The sequence below is a fragment of the Silurus meridionalis genome, chromosome 6 (genome assembly GCF_014805685.1).
Source record: "Silurus meridionalis isolate SWU-2019-XX chromosome 6, ASM1480568v1, whole genome shotgun sequence".
NCBI classification, from domain to species: Eukaryota; Metazoa; Chordata; class Actinopteri; order Siluriformes; family Siluridae; genus Silurus; species Silurus meridionalis.
In genome coordinates this window covers 26123432-26133060 of record NC_060889.1, presented here as the reverse complement: position 1 = coordinate 26133060, position 9629 = coordinate 26123432, and the positions used below count along the sequence as shown (strand labels likewise).

Genomic DNA, 9629 nt, shown 5'->3' with positions numbered 1-9629 from the left:
TCAGGAAGCGTGTGTGTCTGTGTGAGAGGAAAAAACATAAAAAAAAGAGATAAAATAAGCTATATATATATATATATATATATATATATATATATATATATATATATATAAGAAATGGAATAGAAAAGCAAGCATGACTTCCGGCTCTGTGTCCCTGCTTGCCCCCGTTATATTACGGGGGAGGATACATACTGTAGCTTGCTTGGGAGAGGAGCATGCTCAGTCGGCTCTCGAGGGAGTCGACTGTTCGCATTGCAGCCGGATGTCCATGTGGACATGTTCTTTTCAAGGTTTTTAGTTCCTTGTCCTCCAACGGTGAGTCAGTAAGAGACTTCCACAATCCTGTGCTTCCTCTTGAAACTCGCGAGTGTTATTGCTGCCATGAAAAAGGTCATATAATTGCTGTGTGCCTAGTGGTAAATCGAAAAAAAAACAGGAACAGCAGGCTTTAGTTAAGAAAGTTAATGTCAAAGGTGTTTTGTCGGACGTGCCTGTATCCAAGCCCACTGTCGAACCTGCGTTTGAGTCATTTATTTCTTCTTTTTTAACACTAGGCGCCGAAGGGGTAAAGCATCCGATTAGTGTTCTGAGAGACACTGGTGCTGCTCAGTCATTTATTTTAGAAAGTGTGTTACCCTTTTCTGAAGTTTCCTATGCAGGCAGCGATGTGTTGATTCAGGACATTAAACTCTTTGTTATGCGCATATCCCTGCATTACTTATATTTGGAGACTGAGAACTTTTCAGGTCAACGCTTCCTGTGAATGGGTTTTATCTTGGGGAATGACCTAGCTTACCCGAAGTGGTGGCTGATCCGGTGGAGAACACTCCTGATATAACTGTTCTGTATTTTTCTGTATTTCCTGCCTGTGTATTAACACATGCCCAGCAGAAGAAGCTTTATTGATTTGTCTGAGACCTTTTTGTGTCAGGAGAAACAATTTGTGGATAAAGTCTCTTGTTTGTTCCTGCTGCGTGTAACAAAAGTCCGAAAGCTAAGTCCAGTGTTGAGCTCCATATATCCTGTGCTGCTTCAGTGACTGCTTACAAAGTGTTTCCATCCTTAAGACTTAAGTTTTGAGCCTGTGGTTCGTAAATCTGATTTTACTAATCCTCAATCTGGTTGTTTTGTAGAACATGATGTGGGAAACGGTGTCTACATGCTGTTGATATTTGATGGAAGGTCTTTCAGGTGGTGGGTCCATGTCCCCTAGTTGTTCCTGAGTTGCAGATCCAGCTGTCGTCCTAATATATTGTTGCTGACGCTCTTTTACATTGCTGAAAATAATTGTTTTTATGTTCTTTTGGATAATGTGAACCAATGGGTGTGTGACCAGTCTCGATGGGTGTGTCCCACTCGGGTGGAACCCAAGCAGGCTCTGGTCTTGGAACAAGAGGTACTTACTCTCTTAAGAAAGGAGGCTATCAAGCGGGTCCCTCCTTTAGACAGAGTTCTACAACCTGTACTTTGTGGTTCCCAAGAAGGTTTGGGGGTTGCATCCTATTTTAGATCTGCGCTCTTTGAACCACTTGTTACTGAGGCTCAGGTTTAGGATGCTTACTCTCAAGCAGGTCATGTCTCAAACCAGGTCTGAGGACTGGTTTGTCATGATAGATCTAAAGAATGCTTACTTCCACATATGCATCCTTCCGTCCCACAGGAATTTCCTGAGGTTTGTTTTCTGGCGCAAAGCTTACCAATATCAAGTCTTTTTGTTTGGCCTTGTGCTCTCACCCCACACCTTCACAAAGTGTATGAATGGGGCTCTGACCCCGCTGAGACTCCTGGGCATCCACATTCTAAACTATATTGACGATTGTTTGATATTAGCACGATCAGAGCTTCTGGCGGTCCAGCAATATGATGTTTTCTCACCTGTATGAAAAAAACCTGGGGATAAGACTAATCCTGCTCCGCCCAAGTTTGGTGGAGTGGGCTCCATCTCACTTTGCACATCAACTGCCTGGAGATGCTGGGCATGTTTTTGGCTCTGAAGCACATTCTCCCAGACCTGAGGGACCGTCATGTGCTGGTCCGTATAAACAACACATCGGTTGTCTCCTATATCAACCATCAGCGGGGTCTGCGATCTCAACCCTATACAGACTGGCATGGCAGATCCTCCTGTGAAACCAGGGAAGACTGCTCTCCTTGAAGGCACCTTACATTCCAGGGTTCTTAAATCAGGGAGCAGACGCCCTCTGGAGGCAAGGGCCAAGGCCCAGGAAGTGGAGGCTCTAACTCGAGGTAGTGGAGCAAATATAGAGGAAGTTTTACAAGTTTAAAAGTTTGTGACTCAAGAGACATTGCTCTGTCCCCTCTGCTGTTTGCCTCACTCACGAAGCCCCTTTTAGGCTGGACGCCATGGTACAGACAAGTGAAGTCAACAAGCTTTTTTACTGTCATATCAAACATATATAGCTGATGCAGTACACAGTGGCATAAAAACAAAAAACTTACATAAAACAACGTTAAGAGGACTAGTAAGTGTACTCAACTCATAAAGTGCTTCGTGTGCAACCTGGTGCAAACAGTTCAAGACAGACATCAAAAGACAGTGTAGGACAAATACACAACACACAAAATATTGCTGCCAGTAAATGTACTGTATATTAAACAGTACAGTGTGCAGAGAGAACTGAGTACAGGAGTGTACTTGTAAGACAGCAAAACAGCAATAACAGAAGTCAAAAAGACGTGCAAAAACAGCATGTAAACAGTATGTAAACAGTTTGTAGCAATTAAGTAATATAATATGGGTGGTACTACAAACATGGATGTGTGAAATGAGTACGAGTCAAGTCAAGTCAAGTTTATTTGTATAGCGCTTTTCACAACAGACATTGTCTCAAAGCAGCTTTACAGAAATCAACAGTCAAGGTGAATGGTGTGCATTTATCCCTGATGAGCAAGCCTGTGGCAAGGAAAAACTCCCTCAGATGTTATGAGGAGTATGAGTGTGTGTTTGAGTCCGGGTTTTACAGATCAGTAACACAGTTGAGTGTTTGTGAGTTTCAGTTCAGTTCTGTGTGATGAGGAACGCTCCTCATCACACAGAACTGAACTGAAACTCACACACACTTAACACACTCAACTGTGTTGGCTCGAGGGAAAAAACCGTTGCACAGTCTGGATGTGGTGGCCCGAATGCTTCGGAACAGCTTCCCTGATGGTAGGAGAGAGAAAAGTGTGTGTGGGGTCATCCACAATGCTGCTGACTTTGTGGATGCAGCGTGTGGTGAAAATGTCCATTATAGAGGAGAGAGACCCCGATGATCTTCTTAGCTGTCTTTACTATCCTCTGTAGGGTCTTGCGATCCAAGACGTTGCAGTTCCCAAGGTAGTCAGTGATGTAGCTGCTCAGGATGATGCTGTTCCCTAACCGCATGCACCTTAGTGGTCATCAATGGGGAATAGAAGCCTGGTGCTCGAAGCAGAGGTTGCATAGCTTTTGCCGCAGATCATCATTTATTGTGTTGTTAGGGTTGTTTCTGTGTTCCTGGAGTGTTTGTTGATGGTACACAAGGACACCGGTTGCTCCAATGTCCATATGTTGCGTAAGGTGGGCTACAAAGTGAAAGTAGCACGATTTTGGATTCAGAACAGCTGCTGTGAGCTACTGCTATGCCACCATCTTGGATCGAACATGGCTGAGGCTGCACCTGTACGCCTTTCCATTCCAACAATGATGCTGCTCCTGGGAGTTCTGGAGAGAATTTGCCATCCTTCAATCAAGAGCTCCCTCTGTACTGGAGTTCCTACTGGAGCAGTTTGCCTCAGGGTTGTCTCCTTCTACCATGAAAGGTTACATGTTTGTAATTGCAGCTTACCGTGCTCCATGTCCCTAAGAAGCCCTCAGTTCCCCTATGACCTGTCATGCTGCAGGCATTCTATCCTTCTCTTTTCCAGGCCCCTGACCAGGAGAAGCTAAACCTAAGCTAAGCTAAACTGTGTCCGGTGCGAGCACTGAAAAAATCTGTGGAGTAAGTCATGGCAGCGTTTTGTCTGCTACGGTCCCTATAAAAAAAAGGTTCCCTGCAAACAAACAGACCCTCAGCAGGTTGATTGTGGATGCTATCTTATCCTCCTATGAGTCTTCTGGTCTCCCCGTTTTTTTTGGGGTCAGAGCTCACTCTACCTAGAGTGTGACGGCCTATATGACCTGGACCTCTGGAGTCCTACTCCAAGATATTTGCAATGCTGCAGGCTGGTCCACCCTACTGACGTTCAGGCTTTATAAGTTTGACCTTTGAGCCACTCCTGGCTCTTCCGTCTTTTGGTCTAGCTGTGCCCATCCACCCTGGGTGGGGACTGGAATGCTTCTTCCCAAAGCATTGTGGACACAGCATCTCGTTCCCTCAGGGAACCAGGATTCCACACTGACAATCACTGGCTGAGAAGTCAAGATATGTAGGAAAAATAAATAAATACATAAGGTGTGAGGCCACGAATTAGATGAACCACAGAGATCTTGATGGTGCAATCTGCTGAATTTTTAAATAGTAGGGTGCTTAACTTTAATAGTTGAGTTGAATAACCTATAGCACTTTAAGTAAAGGTAGCATGCTAATCAGCGTTATTATTAGCAAGGACTCATACACAAGTGATTGATTTTTGTTTTAACAACTAAAAATATCTGCACAACAACTGATTTGGTATGTGTGGATCATTTAACCAATTATTACGTGTTGGTTGAAAATTGCATTAATTGATTTATCCAGGACACAAATTCTGTATCCATAATTCCTCCATCTTGGTAAAATGCTGTTACTGTTTACTCCGGTATTTTCTGTACTCTACTCAAGTATTTTAACTTGTAGAGTGATTTTCTTTTTTAGTTGATAAAGGGTTGGAGTAACATGATAATCAGGAGGATCATGTGAACACAAAAAAGCTTTCCAGGATCTATCTATCCAATCTATCAATCAATATGTTCAAAAGTGTTTAAAAAGCTCTTTCAACATCAGATTCCACATTGGTATAATAATGATTTTTTAAGTACTAATAGTGAAATTAGGAGGACTGGGGTGCAGTCAGTGTTCCAGTTCATCCAAAAGGTGTTAAGGTTTGAGGTCATAGCTCTATAGCAGGAGATCTTCCACTCCAACCAATAAAAAGCATATCTTTATGAAGCTGGCTTTGTGCACAGAGGTACTGTCATGCTGGAACAGGTTTGGGTCTCCTAGTTGAAGTGAATGAACATTTTTTTATATACACATCCAAAGACATCCTGTACAAGTGTCTACCTACAAATTATTAGAAACAGTTTGGGGAAGAAGCACTATTTGCTGGAAAATCAGATGTCCAATACGTTTTGTCCAAATTAATCAATTACCCCAATGTTCACCATTCAGTATTTTCAAAACTACTGTAGGTTGACTTCATGGGGTAAATGACAAAATATCAAATTATTTGTACCAGCATAATAATACTGAATCATTTAATCACACTTTATGTATACTGTCCGCAAATGAAATCTAGTTCAAAACAAAAATTTGTAAACAAAAATAAATAAATAAAATAAAATCACAAGCTATACTAATATAAAACCACAATATCACAGAGAATAAATCACCTTCAACAATGAACCTATAACCTAAAGTACTATCGTTTAATACTTATATAAAAAATATTGTTAATTATTTATATATTGGTTTATTGTGTTTTTTTTTTTTATTTGCATGCAACAATTATTCTGGAATTCATCAATAGTCGTTTTTTTATATTTATTATATATATATTTTCAATATTATTTTGTATATATATATATATATATATATATATATATATATATATATATATATATATATAAAACAAATGTCAAATTAAAGTAGTGTTCAGTTATGAAAACAATATTATTATTTCTTTGGAACAATGAGTTTGGCTCCTGCCAGTGTAATATTTGCCCTTGGGTCACATTTATACCTGAAGTAATTGTTCCGAAGTGATTTTCAGTTTTCCAGGAGGGGCGAAATTAAATCACTTGCATTGACGCTGCTCTATTTGGACCTACATTACATGTTACAGGTGACTCATTGCGGTTTTATGATGTAAAATGCAATCCTTTATAGACTTTATTAGTAATTTGCCATTTGTATTGGTGCCATCAAGCTGCATGTGATTCTACATACACACGTACCAACCGTTGGTAAATCAGAGTATTAAAGTCTAGATTGGATCTAGTGATTATTAGAAAAGCTTGATTCAGATAATCTAGCCGAAGGAGCTTTATTTGCTTTCCTAATATGTTTACTGACCTTTTCACGGTAAACAGCTGCATTGATTAACAGTTGCAGGAGCAGACGGGTCTCATGCATTTGAACAGATTTATCGGGTTTATTCTGCTCTCTGAATGGACAGTTACATGTGGACAACTGGGACCAGACAACAATGCAACCAATGTAATCAGCAATTCTTCTACTGTAGACACTAAGACCCTAATGGCCTGATATTTTGCCTCATTGGTTTTATTTGTTAAGAGGGAAAAAAAGGTCAGCCCCTGTATTTGTTTGGCATTTCCAGTATTGCCACCCAATCAATGTTCATTTTTGTACTAAAGCACTGCTGATATCCTTGCTTCTGATTGGTCAGAAGGTTTTAACTAGTTTTTCTTTAAAAAGTAGTAGTGGTGCTTGTTTTATTACAACCAGAATTCTAAATAAATTGGGACACTGTGCAAAATGTAAATAAAAACAGAATGAAATGATTTGCAAATCTTATAAATCCTTATTCTATTCACAATAAAACAATAACAAAAATAATGTATAATCTGAGAATATATACCATTTTAAGGAAAAAGTAAGTTTACTTTGAATTTGATGGCTGCAACACGTTTCAACATAGGGCCATGTTTACCACTGTGTAGCGTCACATCTGTCTGTAAACATCTGTGAACAGAACAGAGATTTTTCTCCAATTGTTTCATAACACTGAATTTTTTCATACTTTCGATGCCCCGTCCCAACTTTTGCATGTTGCAGCCATCAATTTCAAAATGACCTTATTTTTTCCATTAAATGCTCTCAGTTTAAACATTTGATATGTTTTCTATGGTCTATTGTGAATAAAATATGGGTTTATGAGATTTGCAAAGCATTCTGTTTTTATTTACATTTTGCACAGTGTCCCAACTTTTTTGGAATTGGGGTTGTATAACAGACTCAAGCTGGACAATAAACAGTGAAGTTTTTATATATAAATAAAAACTATATATTTTAGGAGTTTACTATTGAAAATAGGAAAGTCTTTGGAACAGAAAGATTTCTGCTTCCTTTTTCCATCTTATTAACTTCTAAAGAAAGACCGATGACCAGAAACTGGTTGACTCTGGAAAAATATGCCCTCTAGGGTGCTACTATGATGCTGGAAATAAATTGATGGTGAACATTTTCAGTAACTGCTGCCTTTCATAAGAGGTATAGGGTGGTACTTTGTGCCTTATGTGCCCTCAAAGGTGTTAGTCCTCTAGGGCAGTGGTCCCCAACCCCCGGGCCGCGGACCATAACCGGTCCGTGGGTCAATTGGTACCGGGCCACACAGAAATAATAATTTCTGTTTTATTTATTATCTGATTCTGACTGATGTTTTATTTTGGAAAATTACCAGATTCTCTCCGCCACATCTGTCTATGACTCACTCTTGATGCATGTCAAGATGCCTCGGTCACATGTCTTACTTCCATCCGCTACCTTCTTAAAGGGGCTGCTTCTGCCGCTAACGCATAATACATTACCACTAAATTCAAACCCCCAAGCTAGCAAAATGAACAAACAACAACACAGTGGATTCACGTTTATTATTATATTTAGAAAATATCAGTTTTTATGCGGTTGATCATTTTATTTTGTTGTATTTACCACTCCAGGCCTCCTCACCTCACCTACATCAGTTCCTGACTTTATTAACACTCTTGTAGCTGAATGAGCACAAATCTCCACAAAACCTAGTGGAACACCTTCCCAGCAGAATGGTGGTTATTATAAGAGAAAACAGAGACTAAAATGTGAATGGAATGTAAAAAATGCACATTTGAAGCAAACGTTTGTCCGTATAGTGTAAGTAATAGCATTCATATCAGCACATGAGAACATTTTCGGGAAAGGAGTCTGGTCCAAACATTACTCAATAAAATATGCACAGGCAGAAATCATGTTTTTACGCGATTGCAAATCTATTAAATGTTGTCCGAAACTCCAGTTCGGTTTAGGGATGCCACTTGAAATGGAAGCGAACAGATCAAAGAGGACGTCTTAATTTCCTGGCCAGTATGAAGGTTGTGGTGTGAACACGACGAGATGAAACAGGCCGCTGTGAATATGCAGATGGAAAAAATCTCCCACAGTCGATCGCACCGAACAAGCAGATGGGAAGAACGAGGGACGGGTCGGCTTTGAACCCTCCACCCTTCCAGCACTTGGTAATGAAACTCAAACTTCACTTTTACACTCTTCAAGTGCAAAGAAAGCATAGGTCAAATGTGGGTTTTTTTTCTAATTCCAGCTTGTCCCATATCAACGACGGCTGAGGACGAAGCAGCATGAGGCTTGACATTTGTTTCTCTGAGGCTAACTTAAACAAATCACTTTGCCCCCCAGTAATTGCACACTTACCTATTTTAAGAAACTCGGGAGAGCTACCCATTTTCCAGTTGATGCAGGTGACCGAAGGGGTCAGTGACTTTCATTATGTTGCAAACGCACATTAATTACAATTCAGGTTTGAAACGCAAGAAGGGAAAAAAAACAGCACCGTCACCATGACAACAGCCCCAGGAGAAAACGGTGTTCGGTGCTTTGTTTATGAAGGAGCCCTTACAGCAAGTGCCCTAACAGCGGGGCCTTGAGTGAGTGAATGGCTGCAATAACTTCATAGAACATAAAAAAAAGCATTGATGTGAATTTTCTCCTTCACAATGCTGTTTATATGCAAACGGTTGATTTTGTTTACCATCCCAAAATGAAAGGTAGGTCTCAGGATATTACTGTAGGTCAATATACAGCACTGGTGATTGTAGTACTCTAGATTGTCCTGTTTCGAGCTCAGGTGCTTTTATAGACACTTTTCTGGCCACAAGTTTTAAAATCCCAACGGCTACACTTTCATTTATAAAGAAGTATTTTCTCTAAGTATTTGTTGTAGTTTTGGAAAACCTATTGCCAGGTCGATTGAGGTACTTTAACTCCTCTACACAGAAAATGTAAATATATTTAATCGAAACATTGTGTAAATGTTTATATTTTGGCTACTTGTTGACCTTGCTTTTGGGTCATGCTGCAAAACATTTTGTCTAAAACACAGCAGTGCAATAAAAAAAGCAGTGTTTGTTAGCTTAGTGAGGTAGGGATATTTAGATGTTGTAGCTAAATGGCATAAACTTAATCAATTCCATTTATATTCACATATAGACTCTCAAAATGGCTGCCACATTTCTCTAACCTTCTTCATCACATTCAGACATGGGCTGGGGACATTTTGTTTGGGGAGATCCTCAAGGAAAGTCAGGAGGCTATGATATAGTGATAATATAACTTTTCATTCCTTTATTTGTATAGTATTTTTAACAATGAACATTGTCTCAGAGCAGCTTTACATAGATATAGGTTTTAAAGTGGTATAAAACAAAGTATAAG

General features: G+C 39.8%; 1 protein-coding gene across 2 annotated transcripts in view; it reads left to right on the top strand.

Annotated features, from left to right (window-relative positions):
* Positions 1-244: 244 nt before the first annotated feature.
* Positions 245-9629, top strand: part of LOC124387778 (aquaporin-4-like) — a 67332-nt gene continuing 57947 nt past the window's right edge. For both annotated transcript variants that reach the window (XM_046852337.1, XM_046852338.1), the window contains exon 1: positions 245-315. The gene's annotated coding sequence lies outside the window, so the exon portion shown is untranslated. The remainder of the gene's footprint in view (positions 316-9629) is intronic.